Genomic DNA, 15905 nt, shown 5'->3' with positions numbered 1-15905 from the left:
TTGCTGCCTTGATTTGCTTTTTACAGAATGTATTTAATTTTCTGTATTTATTTAATGCCTCCTCACTACCTACTTCCTTTAATTCTCTAAATGCTTTCTTTTTGTCCCTTATTGCGCCCCTTACAGCTCTATTTAGCCATATTGGTTTCCTCCTATTTCTAGTATGTTTATTCCCATACGGTATATACTGTGCACAGGTCCTATCCAGGATGCCAATAAACGTCTCCCATTTTCTTTGTGTATTTTTGTGTCTCAGGATATCGTCCCAGTTAATTGCACCAAGATCCTCTCTCATCCGTTGGAAATTTGCCCTCCTGAAGTTTAGTGTCCTTGTCACCCCCCTACTACCCATCTTATTAAAGGTTACATGAAAACTTATTATTTTGTGATCACTATTCCCCAAGTGACCCCCAACCCTTATATTTGATATGCGGTCTGGCCTGTTGGTTAATATTAGGTCTAGCAGTGCCCCCCTCCTTGTTGGGTCCTGAACCAGTTGTGAAAGGTAATTGTCTCTCATAGTTGTCAAAAACCGATTACCTTTACTGGAACTGCAGGTTTCTGTTCCCCAATCTATTTCAGGATAGTTGAAGTCCCCCATAATAATGACTTCTCCTTGAGTCTTCCTCCAGGGGCTGCAGTACTTCAAACTACAGGGCCCCTTCAGACCTTCTGACACTCTATGTCGATCTGCCCTCCTCTGTCTCTCTGACAATGTAATAGAGTGAAGGGTTGCGTATGTCACCACGGAACAGACAGACCAACTGTTGAAGGGGATTTATTAACAGGGGTAAAATTCTCCTCGCAGGGAGTAAATGGGGTTAATAGAGTCAAGTAAAACAGTAAACAGTTAAGCGGAATCAAAGGGTTAACGAGTGTTCTTGTAACTTATCAGCCCAGGGAGGTCCTGACTGGAGGGTCCTTTTCCCAATGTGGATACAGTCACCAGCAGGGCTTGGGATCCTGAAGTCTCTTCTGTGTCTCCTGGAAGGTCCGGGGTTAAGTCTCTCTGCAATCTGTTCTTCTCAAAGTGAAAGTGAAACCAGGAAATAGCACAGTCTCGTCGCTTCTGCAAGAGCCTCTATGCACCAGGCTGACAGTCTCCCTGTATTAACGCTGTCACACACACTCTGGGTAGTTACTTATCACACTCAGGGATTCTTTGCTTGTCACTGCGGTCACCAGGGATTCTTTGCTTGTCACTGCGGTCACCAGGGCTGCACAGTCACTGTCTCTAATTCTGGAGGCTTCCAAATCTACACCCTCACATCCAGCCGTCACTCTGGTGGGTATCTCAGCCTCAGTGCCCTCACGGGGAGCACTCTGTCATGGGGAGCGCGGCGCTGCAGCCTGCTTTCTCTCTGGCACGCTGTCCCCTCTCTGGCGCGCTCTCTCTCCCGCACTTTTCTGACCACTCCCCTCTCTTTTCCCAGCAGTCAACCTGTCCCCTCTGTCCAGGGCAGAAAGTCTTCCCCCCAACAACCCAGCTGTCTGGCTAAGTGGTTCCAGGCAAGGAGCAGGGAAAGCAACCTCTTTACATTCCCCCTCTCTTAAAGCTCGCCATTACACGGGCGAGGACTCTTCGTGCTTCTCTTTGTTCTTCGGAGGGGAGTCGGATACCTGCGATTCTCGCATCTCCTTCTGCTTTTCTTCTTGTAGATACTCCAAGACTAAATGGTTTAGGAGCTGCTCATCAGTCAGGTTGAGATATGCTTTCTCTGCGTCATCAACAACTGCTGTCTTCTTCTTTTTCTTCTTCTTAGCTTTGCCGCTAGCAGATGTCTGCGTAGATGATTCATCCTCCTCCTTGTCGTTATCGGAAACTTTAGGGACTTCTTGTTCAGGCTCCTCAGTTTGGGGGCTTAGTACACGCAATTCTTCTTCATAGCTCCCCCTCTCTTTGACAGGAGCATTCTTGTCAAACCTTGAGTCAGATGAATTAAGACCATGCAGGCCGGACTCTTTGTCATCTGCGCCGGGCTCTGCGGGCATCACTTCCCAGGTATACTCAGCCACACGCTCTGTCTCACACAGCTGCTCCATTTCCCTTGTCCGATCAGGAACTGGTGAGCTGACAGCCAGCACATTCTTCACCTCAGGGGACGACATCAGTGGTTCCTCCTCCTCATCGGCTCGGACATTGAAAACGAGTGTCGCAGGAACACTTGGCACTTTCTCTCCTTCTTCAGGAACTCGTGCTGGACAGGGTAGTAAAGCACTTTGGTGGTTTTCTCGAGAGAACGTCACTTTCTTCCTGCCAGTCTGAGTCTCACCAGAGATGCTTGACACCTTCTCCACCTCTCCTTGGCGTCCGACATTGTGGTACTGTCTTGTCCTAGGTGGAACTCTTCTCTTCCTGCCGTACCATTCCCTCCAGGGGCGACATTCCCTCCAGTTAGCAGGACCCTCAGAGGGGTGAGCGGATCTCTGCCACCGCTCTTCTCGGGTAGGGCAATTTCTGGACATGTGTCCCACCTTTCTGCACATCCAGCACTCACGTCTGCGTCTGTCTGGAGGGCGCTTCAGTTTGGATCGTCGACCTCGGCAGGGGACATCTCTCATCTGCGGTTGCTCTTCATCCCAGGATACGGAGTTACACTCTGGGGCCGCCACCGAAGCCTTCTTTATGTGGCGCACCTCTCCTATATCTCTTTCTGGTGGCTTCCGCACATTACCTCGGGATATGCCGCTGGTCCCCAAAACAGCAGTAAGGGCTTTCCCCAGACTCTCAATCTCCTCCCAGATTCTTCTTATCTTCAGCTGGGAATCCCGGGTCCACATTGCCTTCTCTTCATTTTGACTGGATGCTCCGCAGTTGTAGCATCTAGGCAGTCTTCTTCGCCGAACGGCATTAGTCTCACTTTGGAGGGCGGTTTCTGCAGCAGGGATCTTCTTATATTCAGCCACCTCCTCACGGACTCGCTTAAGCTCCTTCTTCAAGTCTTCTACCCATTGAGGGGCTGTTACCTCCCTGCTCCATACCTTTCCCACTGGCACTACCACCCCTTGCTCTTGCTCGCGTGTGCGTGCCTCACTCCCGACCTCAGAGAAAGTCATATCTAGCTTTACACGCATGCGCTCTAGCAGGGCCTGTTTCATCAATACATCTCGCAAGCCTGTCACCAGTTGGTCTCGCAGTACAACGTCAATTGACCCCACACCTATGCCGTCCTTCCGTATAATGGCAGTATGAAGCTCCTGCAGTGCGTTCATATATTGCGTCACGGTCTCCCCCTCTCTTTGTACCCGGCGGAACAGTCGCATGCGCAGCTCCCTTACGTCAGTGGGGTCCCCATGCGTCTCCTCAAGTATACGTAATACTTTGTCCAGGGTATCTCTCGCCTGGGGGGGTCTTAGCATAACAGAGTCCCGTGCATCCCCCTCTAGGGCCATCACAGCTATTTCCGCCTGCAGAGCTGGTGTCATAGGATGTATCCGCATCATCCCTCGGATGCGCTCTGTCCAACCCCACAACATGACATTACTCCCTGAAAATTTTGGTAGGTTAGCTAACATGGCTCCCAGGGAGATGCTAGACCTGGGGCCTCCCTCAACTGCTTGGTCTGCCCCTTCCGTGCTACCGTGTGACATCCTGCCGACTACGCCAAGTGTAATAGAGTGAAGGGTTGCGTATGTCACCACGGAACAGACAGACCAACTGTTGAAGGGGATTTATTAACAGGGGTAAAATTCTCCTCGCAGGGAGTAAACGGGGTTAATAGAGTCAAGTAAAACAGTAAACAGTTAAGCGGAATCAAAGGGTTAACGAGTGTTCTTGTAACTTATCAGCCCAGGGAGGTCCTGACTGGAGGGTCCTTTTCCCAATGTGGATACAGTCACCAGCAGGGCTTGGGATCCTGAAGTCTCTTCTGTGTCTCCTGGAAGGTCCGGGGTTAAGTCTCTCTGCAATCTGTTCTTCGCAAAGTGAAAGTGAAACCAGGAAATAGCACAGTCTCCTTGCTTCTGCAAGAGCCTCTATGCACCAGGCTGACAGTCTCCCTGTATTAACGCTGTCACACACACTCTGGGTAGTTACTTATCACACTCAGGGATTCTTTGCTTGTCACTGCGGTCACCAGGGATTCTTTGCTTGTCACTGCGGTCATCAGGGCTGCACAGTCACTGTCTCTGATTCTGGAGGCTTCCAAATCTACACCCTCACATCCAGCCGTCACTCTGGTGGGTATCTCAGCCTCAGTGCCCTCACGGGGAGCACTCTGTCATGGGGAGCGCGGCGCTGCAGCCTGCTTTCTCTCTGGCACGCTGTCTCCTCTCTGGCGCGCTCTCTCTCCCGCACTTTTCTGACCACTCCCCTCTTTTCCCAGCAGTCAACCTGTCCCCTCTGTCCAGGGCAGAAAGTCTTCCCCCCAACAACCCAGCTGTCTGGCTAAGTGGTTCCAGGCAAGGAGCAGGGAAAGCAACCTCTTTACAACAATCTGAACCCTTTCCCTCCTGATCAGAATGTATTTATAGGGGAGTTCACCCAAATCCAGGCTTAGAGCTTCCCCTTCTGGCTTGGAGGGTGAACATGTTGTGTGCATTGTGATTACCTGATAAAGAGATATCCTTCATCGCTTCCAAATGTAACATCACTCTCCCCATGAGGAAAGCAATATTACTGTGACGACCAGGACCCTGGGGCTTCACACTCCCCCCCATTAAATCCAGTACTCCCGAACTGGGAAAAGAAGAACAACAATACATGTTTAATAATGCAAACATTTTGAAAAACATTGGAACAAGTATAAACTTTGGTTTCCCTTTATGGGAGGTACTTTTGGCTTTGAACGTTGCAAAAACAAGTTTATAAATGTACATCTGGTCTTATACCAGGGTGTCCTTGTTTATAAATGAAAGTGCCGATGTGAGGGACCCGCCATAACCCCCAACGTAGGGGCTCGGCGGTCTACAAGGCATATCCAGACCCAGGGTACGCCACGCCAGACTGTTTTGCTTCGGGTCTGTGAAGAAACAAGCAAACAAGGCCCTACCCACACTGGCAATGTGGGTAGAACCAGGGTGCACCTTGAGGGTGCCAACTATGCACAAAGACAGTTTTTGGGTAATTCACTGTCCATCACCCTATTGTCCATTTTAAAGCTGCAACAAACATAAGCAAGCAATTTAAACAGGTAACAGCAATTATTGACATTTTTAGTCCCTATATCGGGCTGGGATTTGACCCTTGGTGCTACAAGTAGACCTACGTACTTCCTGGTCTACCATGTCTGCTGTATTGTACCCACTAGTGCATGTACTATGTGTAGACCTGCATTGTGTAGGTATACTTGGTAATTGTCTGCGACTTCTCAGATTCACCATAGGTCTGAAAGTTTCACCAATAGCAGAGGGTGGATTTTCTGGTTCCACTGCTGGGGTGACATTTGCTGCTTGAACCTGTTGGTGCAGAGTCTCTTCTGGTTCAGGATGGTTCTGAGTCACTTCTTGTATTTCCGGCTGGAGAAAAGTCAAGACAGGTATCACTATGGCCTGTTGTATTTGAGTCCAAGACTGGGGAAAATCTCCGAGAACGATGTGAATTTTCTTTTCTTCTTATTCCATGGGTGGAGATGTTCCTGGGTCTGTTTCTCTGTTCCTCAATTTATCAGGGCATACTTTGAGATGGTCTCTGGATACTGCAGTTGACGTTTCTCCTCCATCTTTACTGATAAGGCAGACTTTCGTGTTGTCGAAGTTTGAAGGTAGGATAGTATACGGTTCTGCCTCCCACTGGTCGTCAAGTTTGTGCATTCTCCTTTAACGTTTGATCTCTTGTTCACCTGGTGACAAGGGAATTGCAGGGGCACGTTGGTTATAGTCTCTCTCTTGCTTTTGTCTTGCTTGTGATAAACTTCTTTCAATGCACTCTTGTACTTGGCGGTACTTTTGTTGTCTCTCAGTATCCCAATCTGCATCAGGTGAGGCATGTTCTGGGGTTAGGACTCCCATGTCTAGATCAACTGGTAGTTTACTAGATCTTCCTCTCATCAGGTATGCTGGAGTGCAGTTGGTGGAATTCACTGGAATGTGGTTGTACAAGTCTACCAAGTCTGGTAACATCTCTGGCCATAAGTTTCTTTCATGTAAAGGTAAGGTCTTCAGTAGATCAATCACTACTTGGTTTATCTTTTCACACATTCCGTTGGTTTGCGGGTGGTACAGTGTTGTTCTGCTCTTTTTGCATCCATACAGGTTGCAGAATTCTTGAAACGCTTCCGCTTCGAAGGCTGGGCCTTGATCAGTGAGTACCTTCTCAGGATATCCATGTGGTCTACAGAAGTGCTGTTGGAAGGCTTTGGCTGCCGTCTTTGCTGTCTGGTCCTTGACAGGTACAACTACCAGAAATCTGGAGTAATGATCCACAATAGTCAAAGCGTAGACATAGCCTGACTGGCTTGGAGTTAGCTTCACGTGGTCTATGGCCACCAGTTCAAGTGGCTGTTTGGTGACTATGGGCTGTAGGGGAGCCCTCTGGCTGTCATGGTCCTTTCTGCGCAGGCTACATGGGCCACACTCTCGCCACCACTTTACGATGGCTTTTCTCATGCCAATCCAGTAGAACCTTACACGAAGTAGGATCTCTAACTTCTTCCATCCGAAGTGTCCTGCTCCATCGTGGTATGCTTCCAGAACCATTGGCGCATGTTGTCTTGGGACCACTATATGCCAGACCAGCTCGTGAGTGCGTGGGTCAATACTCCTCCGACACAGCTTACCATCGTACATAAACAGTTTGCCTTTCTCTTTCCACAGCTGCTGAGTCTCTTGTGGAGCATCTGGACCAGGATGTGAATCTGCTTGCGTCAGCAGCTCTTTGACCAGACAGACCGTGGGGTCACTGTCCTGTGTCTCTGCCCATCCATGATGAGGCAATGGGTTCAGCATGGCTTCCTGCTTGTCCTTACGCCTGTTCCTCACATAGTGGGAATACTGAGTCTCCCCAGGGCGATGGAAAGCTAGTAACTCTATCTCTTCGAGTGTTTCTGTATCTTCTCCCATCTCTGGCAAGTTGAGCATCCTGGACAATGCATCGGCATTCGCATTCTTGTGCCCTGCATGGTATGGGTAACCAGGCCATCCACCGTTGCTCCAATGCACCTAGTGTTGCTGTCTCCAAGTGTGTCAGCGGAATGTTTTTCGTGAAGACGGTGAATCTTGCCGAAGCCAGGTAGTGCTTGAACGTCTCTGTCACCGCCCAGATGATAGCGAGGAACTCCAGCTTAAAGGAACTGTAGTTCTCAGGGTTCCTTTCGGTGGGGCGAAGTTTCCTGCTGGGGTAGGCAATTACCCTTTCTTTGCCTTTCTGTACCTGGGACAACACGGCTCCCAGTCCCGCGTTGCTGGCGTCCGTGTACAGCACAAACGGTTGGTCATATTCAGCGTAAGCCAGTACCTCATCTCCCGTGAGAGCAAACTTCAATCGAGTGAAGGCCTCTCCAGCCCGTCATCCCAGTCAAATAGGGTATTCTTACCCTTGGTTTTCTTATATTGGCCCACCAACAGGTCTTGTAGTGGTGAGGCTATTTTGGTGAAGTTTTTGATAAATCTCCTGTAGTAGCCTACCATCCCAAGGAACTGCCGGACTTCATGGAGGTTGCTGGGCTTTGGCCAGTTCTTGATCACGGTGACCTTGTCAGGGTCTGGTGTCACACCTTCGGTGCTCACCACATGGCCCAGGTACTGCACTTTGGGCTTTAACAGATGACATTTGGATGGTTTTACCTTTAGGCCAAAGTTGGACAGAGCTTCGAACACCTCAACCAGGTGCTTCAGGTGGTCCTCATAAGTCTTGGAGAAGACGATGACATCGTCCAGGTACAGCAAGACGGTTTCGAAATTCTTGTGCCCAAGACAGCACTCCATCATCCTCTGAAATGTCCCTGTTGCGTTGCACAGTCCGAACGGCATGTAGTTGAATTCACAGAACCCATCGGTGTGGTGAAGGCCATCTTTTCCTTATCCGCCTCTGCCACGGGAACCTGCCTTTACCCACTGGTGAGATCCAAGGTGGAAAAGTAGTTAGTAGATTTTAAAGCAGCTAATGACTCTTCTATTCTGGGCAATGGGTATGCATCCTTGTGTGTAATGCGGTTTATCTGCCTTTAATCAACACACATTCTCAGGGTGCCGTCCTTTTTCCTGACGAAGACTAATGGAGCTGCCCAGGGGCTACAACTATCTCTGATTACCCCAGCCTCCTTCATCTCTCGTAACATGTCTTTGGCACACTGATAATGAGCTGGAAGTACAGGCCGATATCTCTCCTTAATGGGTGGATATGATGTTGAATCCCTTTTACCTGCCCAAAATCTAGAGGGTGTTTGCTGAATACCCTCTCATACTCATGGACCACCCGGTAAGCCCCTTGTTTCTGATGTGAATGTGTAGAATCAGTGCCCACGTTTAATTTCTAACACCAATCCTCCATTTGTCCTGCAGAGCCATTGTCCTCCGCCTGGTTGGACGGGACCAAGGGTTCTGTTGGATGTATCACATTATTATCAACAGTAAAAAGTTTGGCAAGTGAGGTTAGGTGGACCTCTTTCTCTCCACAGTTAAGGACACGTACTTGTACCCTCCCCTTGCAGACTTCAACCACCCCTCTAGCTGTCAGGATTGTGGGCCTACTAACTGAATACAAAGGTTCTACCAGGGCCTGGTAGTCTTTACCTCTGAGGCCTATTGCTGCCCGACACCATATTAACATTTCACTCCTGGGGGGTATTGCGATGGGGATCGAATCACTCACTGTGGCACGGCCAATTTCTCCACCAGATAGTTCTACCTGCTGTCTCTGCACTAAAGCTCTGATTTCTTTCTGCAGAACACGTTGTTCACTGGAATCAGCATTTTCGGCCACCTGTTGTAAGACAATAACCTCTGCAAGACAATTTTCTATGACATTAGTACCAATGGTCATCATGGGGTTACATTCACGTCAGTCAATATCAACAATCACCATTCCTCGTTAATGGCGACCTCTTTGTACCCCACCTGTGGCAACGGCTGGCCGTTACTGGCTACTATTGTCAAATCATCATCTGGGCCACGGGTAATGTCTGTGTCAGCCCAGTATCATTTATATAGAATATAAGGCATAGTTGTCACCTGAGAACCGGTGTCCAATAAAACGTTCATCGGGATGTTCACTGGTCGTCCTCCGACATACTTGGCTTGCCAATTTTATGGGCCTGGTATTTCTATTCCTGGAGGTTGGCCCTCTGCCCCAGGGGTCGCTTGTTTAAATGACAGTACCTTGTGATGTGTCCTGCTTGGTCGCAGTGGCGGCAGATGGGTCGTCCGTCCTGATAGCGATCGTCGTCTCTTCCTCTGGTCAGCAGGATACTCTTCTGTTGTCGCCAGGGGACATCCTCCGGTCTGGAAGCCAGTTTGATCTTCTCATTCGGAGATTCCTGCAGTGACTGCACGGTCTTAGCTAGTGCAGCTACGCTTTTAGTCAGTTCCTGGACCTGGAGGCGCAGTTCTGCTGAGGTATCATCATCCAGGATCTGTGCGTCAGCCTCAACTGGGACCTGATGGCAGGGCTCCACCTCCTGGTGGTACATGAGGGCTGCAGGCCTAGGGACACTGTGCGGCTGGGCTGAGGTTCATGCAGCACTCGGATGGCCCTGTCCTTAAATTGCGCAAAGTCCAGGTCAGGGTTTTGCAGAGCCAGGATGCGCAGCTGTGTCCTGTGGGTGTTGGCCAGGAGACCCTCAATGAACTGTTCCTTTAAGAGCTTGTCTCCATCCTGCACGCTGTTATGGTCAGCCTGTCTGACGGTCCACAGTGCCTCCTGGAGATTAAGGGCATAGTCCCGTATGCTATCCTGTGCTCTCTGCTTGCACCAAAAAAACTTCATTTTGATTTCTGCAGCGGTGCGGGTGTCAAAGGTGCTTTTAAGTTTAGCAAATATCTGCTGCACAGTTCCTTTTTCCATATTTGGCCAGGATTCAATTGTCAAATTAAGATGCTAACCTTTTGATGCTTGGTCAGGGGATATACCTCAAATAGGCTGCAGAGTCTTTCCTTAAAGTCACTTAATGTATGGGACTCCCCTGAATATTGTGGAAGCCAGGCCGCTCCAGGGATATAGGGCATGGACAGCGGCATGATGGGTGCTGAAGCTGCAGCGGGGTCCGGCCTGCTGGTAGAAGCTGCGGGCCCTGCGGGGCCTGGTGGCAATATGGGACCTGCAGGTGCGTCTGCGGTGGGGCTCGTGGGTGCCATGAGGCCAGCGGCTGCATCCCCCACAGGGTCTTGGGGTATCACAAGGGCTGCGGCAGCGTCCACCCCGAGGTCTTGGGGTATCACAGGGGGCGTGGCTTCGTCCGCCGCCATTTCTCCCCCCTGGTCTGACATAGCTTCTCCCCCTTGCTAACCTTATAGGGGCCGGCTTCTCTCCTCCGGAGATTGTAGCGGTTCTCTTGTCAGCGGTCTGCAGCAGTTCCTTTCCGTGCGGTTGGGTGCTTCTCCCGGCCCTCTGTCCAGGGCCTCTGCACGGCGTCCTCACTTTTCGGCGTTTCTCTGGCAGCACGGCACGCGTTTCCTTCTTCACGCTCTTTTCGGCTGGCTCCGCCCACGAAGGTATGTCCCTACTTCCCTCGCGCTCCTCGTGGCGCTATAATGGCGGCAGTTTTGGTGACAATTCACAATTCACAGTCTCTCAGCACAACACAGTCTTTTAGGCGCACATGACCCGATTCTCAGGGTCGGTCCATCCTGTTCGTGATGCCAAGATGAGTCGCCTGCCAGGGACGAGGGACAGTACCGGGCCTGGTGTTCACAGGGAGATGTCCATGGCCCTGGGCACCCATGTAAAAGGGAGATTGAATAAAGTTTATGTTCGTGATGCCACCTGTGGTATTCGGTCAGTGGGGACCGATGCTGCTTTAACGGGTCCTCTTGGGTGATGTTATGGCAGCTAGATGGTATAACTTCCCACAGGTGAAGTATATCCCCAGGGCTCCCGGTATGTAGATGGAAGATGGTGAATGGTGCAGTAAAGAACGAGGACACAGGTTTGCAGTCTCTTTACCTGGTTTACTGAAGACTTCAGCAGCCACAGTCCAGGGCACCAGCTCACAGGGCAGGCAGGGTCCAGCCAGCTTGGAAGCGAATCCAGAGTTCCCCTTTGCCAGGTGGAGTTAAAAGCCTTCCTCTAGCGCAGTGGTGTTGTAGTCCCTTACTGCCTATGGCTTCAGATAAGGTCCTCACAGTTCTTCTCTCTGTCCCCCATGTAGTATAGGACAATACCTGCATGACAGGTAACTCGAGCCTTTTTACAGGGACTCTAGCACACCCCGGGCTCTATGTGTTACTGTGTCTCAGGTGTACTGTATGTGGCGGACAGGTAACTTACAGTTCAGCTGTACTGTCGGTCTCTGATGTAAGTCTTAGAGTCCCTTACAACCTCGGTGTTCTGGCTACCAGTTATCTGTGCTTCAGAGAGAGGCAGCTCCTTCGCAGCTGGTCTCCCCTGATATCACTCTCCTGTGCTTCGCTCTCCTTCACGCTCACTGAACGATGTTCTTTCCTTCTGTACGTCTCTTCCTCCAGGGGCTGCAGTACTTCAAACTACAGGGCCCCTTCAGACCTTCTGACACTCTGTCGGTCGGCCCTCCTCTGTCTCTCTGGCAATCTGAACCCTTTCCCTCCAGATCAGATTGTATTTATAGGGGAGTTCACCCTAAACCAGGCTTAGAGCTCCCCCTTCTGGCCTGGAGTGTGAACATGTTGTGTGCATTGTGATTACCTGATAAAGAGATATCCTTCATCGCTTCGAAACGGAACATCACTCTCCCCATGAGGAAAGCAATATTACTGTGACGACCAGGACCCTGGGGCGTTACATTACGTGTATCAAGCAAATAGTCCAGCCCTTTTTTCAAAGCTGTTATAGGTTATGTGCACACATTGTGGATTTTGATGCATTTCCAAAGCATTTTTGGACACGTGGAATTGCATCAAATCCGCAGTGTAATGCACAAGCAATGTTAGTCAATGGGAAAATGACAATTGATGTGCACATGCTGCGAAAAAAAATCAGAGATTCACAGTGTTTTATTTTCCGCAGCATGGCAATTCTTTTTGCGGATCTGTAGCGTTTCTGCACCCATTGACTTCCATTGATTCAGTCAAATCCGCAGCAAAACCCCAGATTTAAAAAGATCTGCAGTTTTGAGGCCAAGTTGCGTGCAAGAAACGCTGCAGATCGGGAGGAGGAAGAGTATGTGGACGGAGTGTGGGCAGAGACTATGTGTGTGGGCAGAGACTGTGTGCCTGTGGAGAAGATGTGTGTATCTGTGTGCGGGTGTTGTTTGTGTGTATCTGTGTGTGTCTGTGTGTGTGCAGGGGTGTGCAGGGCTGTGTGAGTGCGAGGCTGTGTGTGTGTGGGGCTGTGTGTGTGTGTGCGGGGCTGTGTGTTTGTGTGTGCGGGGCTGTGTGTATTCAGGCATCGTCCAATGGGACTACTAGTCCCATCTGGCTATACCTGCTACAGTGACAGCTAGCCGGATGATGGGACAGTAGTCCCATCATCCTGCTACTGTATTCAAGTGTAAAAAAAAACAAAAACATACACACATACAGTACATACAACATACAGTGCATACTCAACATACAGCTAGTCCCCGAAGCCCTCGATCACCTGTAAAGAAAAAATAAAAATAAACCAACAGTATACTCCCTGATCCGATGTAATCCATTTAATAACAAGTGTCCAACGACAATCTCCTGTGGAGAGCTGTCACATCGGCAGTTGTGACTGCTCTCCAGGGGCTCCAGTGATACAGTGACAGGAGGTAATCCTCTGCACTGTATCTCTCCGCTGCCATGAGTTCAGCAGAGTTCATACTGTCACTTGCGGCATCGCTGCGTGAGAAAATTCTCACGCAGTAGTGCTGTAAAGTGAGAGCCTTAACTCATTGAACCGTCAGTGATAATACTGCAGGAGCCATTGTCTCATGTCAGTGTGTCACTGGAGGCCCTGTAGAGTGGTCACATCGCCTGATGTGACTGATCTATAGGGGAGATCATCGTGGGACACTTGTTAATAAATGGACTACATAGGACCAGGGAGTATTTGTGTTGGTTTATTATTTTTTCCAGGAGATCAAGGGTGTCGCAGGAATTAGGCATAACAATAAAGATGGCAAAACTGAGAAGTGTTTTATTTCATTAAAATACTTTATACTGGCTGTGTGTTCATTTAATCCGTTCACAACTATATGATTAGTAATGGATAGGTGTCTTACTGACACCTCTCCATTACTAAGCTGTCTTGATGTCACCTTTCAATACAAAGGTGACATTAACCCCCTATTACCCCATATGCCACCACTACAGGGCAGTGGGAAGAGAGAGGCTAAGTGCCGGAATTGGCACATCTTAGAGATGTGCCATTTCTGGGGTGGCTGTGTGCTGGTGTTTGTAACTTTTTTTAATTAAACAGATATTGCATTTAAGGCCGGGGTCACAGTTGCAAGAAACTCGCACGAGTCTCGCACCTCAATTACTTTATACTACAATATATTTCACTCTTTGTTTCAATGCAGCCATTTGGTAAATTCAAAAAAGTTCATTTTTTTCTCATTAATGTACATTCTACACCCCATCTTGACAGAAAAATAAAACAGAAATGTAGTAATTTTTGCAAATTTATTAAAAATGTAACACTGAAATATCACATGGTAGTACAGCCATAAGTCTTCTAGGGAATGATGCAACATGTTTTTCACACCTGGATTTAGGGATCTTCTGCCATTCTTCCTTGCAGATACTCTCCAGCTCCGTCAGGTTGGATGGTGAACGTTGGTGGACAGCCATTTTCAGGTCTCTCCAGAGATGCTCAATTGGGTTTAGGTTAGGGCTCTGGCTGAGCCAGTCAAGAATGGTCATGTAATGCAACTGCAAGGCAGTTGCACGCAACTTTCACCAGGGGATGCAGGTAAGGGAAAAAAGGTAGCACTCACCGTGTAGCACTACAGTGCAAATCGCGGAGCGCCACTAGGAGGCGGCAGAGTAGTCAGACAGACCGGTCAGCAACAAACAGGAAGACGAAGTACCAGAGGTCACAGCAATGCACGTGGTCAGAGGCAAGCCAGAAATCAGAACCAGATGAGAGCGCAGGATCCAAAACATGAGACAGAAGACGTAGTCAGGGTATGAGCCAGAGAGTCAAAGCCAGACGGGAAACGTAGTAACAGAGACAGAAAGTAGGAGGCAGGGTTCAGAATTCAAGCCGAGTCATACACTGAAGGAAACCACCAAACACACACAAGTCAGGGATAGGCAATGGGTCAGGCACAAATACATGTAGTCAGGCAGAAAGATCACTATGGTATGTGGGTCATCTGCTCTAGCCTGGAAGCATGAACTATCACTGACACATGCTACCAGGAATGGCACCAATAAATAGCCACCCATGAACCAAAGAGAGGCAGGAAAGGTTAACGCCACCATAACCAGGCCAGGGAAGTCAAAGCAAGAAGCAAACCCCGACCTGGATCATGACAGGTCACAGAGTTGTTCTGAAGACTCTCCTTTGTTATTTTAGCTGTGTGCTTAAGGCCCCGTCTCACTAAGCGATTTACCAACGATCACGACCAGCGATACGACCTGGCCGTGATCGTTGGTAAGTCGCTGTGTGGTCGCTGGGGAGCTGTCACACAGACCGCTCTCTCCAGCGACCAACGATCAGGGGAACGACTTCGGCATCGTTGAAACTGTCTTCAACGATGCCGAAGTCCCCCTGCAGCACCCGGGTAACCAGGGTAAACATCGGGTTACTAAGCGCAGGGCCGCGCTTAGTAACCCGATGTTTACCCTGGTTACCAAAAAAAACAAACACTACATACTCGCCTTTCAGTGTCCAGGTCCCTTGCCGTCTGCTTCCTGCTCTGACTGAGATCCGGCCGTACAGTGAGAAGTGAGAGCAGCAGTGACGTCACCGCTGTGCTCTCACTTCTCACTGTACGGCAGTCAGTGAGAGCAGGAAGCAGACGGCAAGGGACCTGGACACCGAAAGGCGAGTATGTAGTGTTTGTTTTTTTTGGTAACCAGGGTAAACATCGGGTTACTAAGCGCGGCCCTGCGCTTAGTAACCCGATGTTTACCCTGGTTACCAGTGAAGACATCGCTGGATCGGTGTCACACACACCGATTCAGCGATGTCAGCGGGACCTCAACGACCAAAAAAAGGTCCAGGCCATTCCGACACGACCAGCGATCTCGCAGCAGGGGCCTGATCGCTGGTACGTGTCACACATAGCGAGATCGCTACTGAGGTCGCTGTTGCGTCACAAAACTTGTGACTCAGCAGCGATCTCGCTAGCGATCTCGCTATGTGAGACGGGGCCTTTAGGGTGATTGTCTTTTTGGAAGGTGAACCTTCAGCCAAGGCTGAGATCCAGAGCACTCTGGAAGAGGTTTTCATCTAGGATATCTCTGTACTTGACCACATTCATGTTTCCTTCAATGACAACCAGTTGTCCTGTCCCTGCAGCTGAAGAACACCCCCTTAGCATGATGCTAGCGCCACCATGTTTCATTGTTGGGATTGTATTGGGCAGGTGATGAGCAGTGCCTGGATTTCTCCACACATACCGCTTAGAATTTTCACCGAAAAGGTCTATCTTCATCTCATCAGACCAAAGAATCTTATTTCTCATAGTCTGGGAATCCTTCATGTGTTTTAGCAAACTCTATGTGGGCTTTCATATGTCTTGCTGGAAAGAAGCCGAGGGTGAGTATATTCCTATTAGGTATATACTCACCCTCGGAAGCACCCTGCTTCTTTCCGGCAGCCTTCCTTCTTAAGAATTAGCGCGTGAAGGGCCTTAAATGATGTCACGGCTTTGTGATTGGTCGCGACGGCCCACGTGACCGCTCAGCGACCAATCACA

This window comes from Ranitomeya variabilis, chromosome 5, assembly GCF_051348905.1.
Source record: "Ranitomeya variabilis isolate aRanVar5 chromosome 5, aRanVar5.hap1, whole genome shotgun sequence".
In the NCBI taxonomy this organism is placed as follows: domain Eukaryota; kingdom Metazoa; phylum Chordata; class Amphibia; order Anura; family Dendrobatidae; genus Ranitomeya; species Ranitomeya variabilis.
This window is presented reverse-complemented; position numbering follows the sequence as displayed.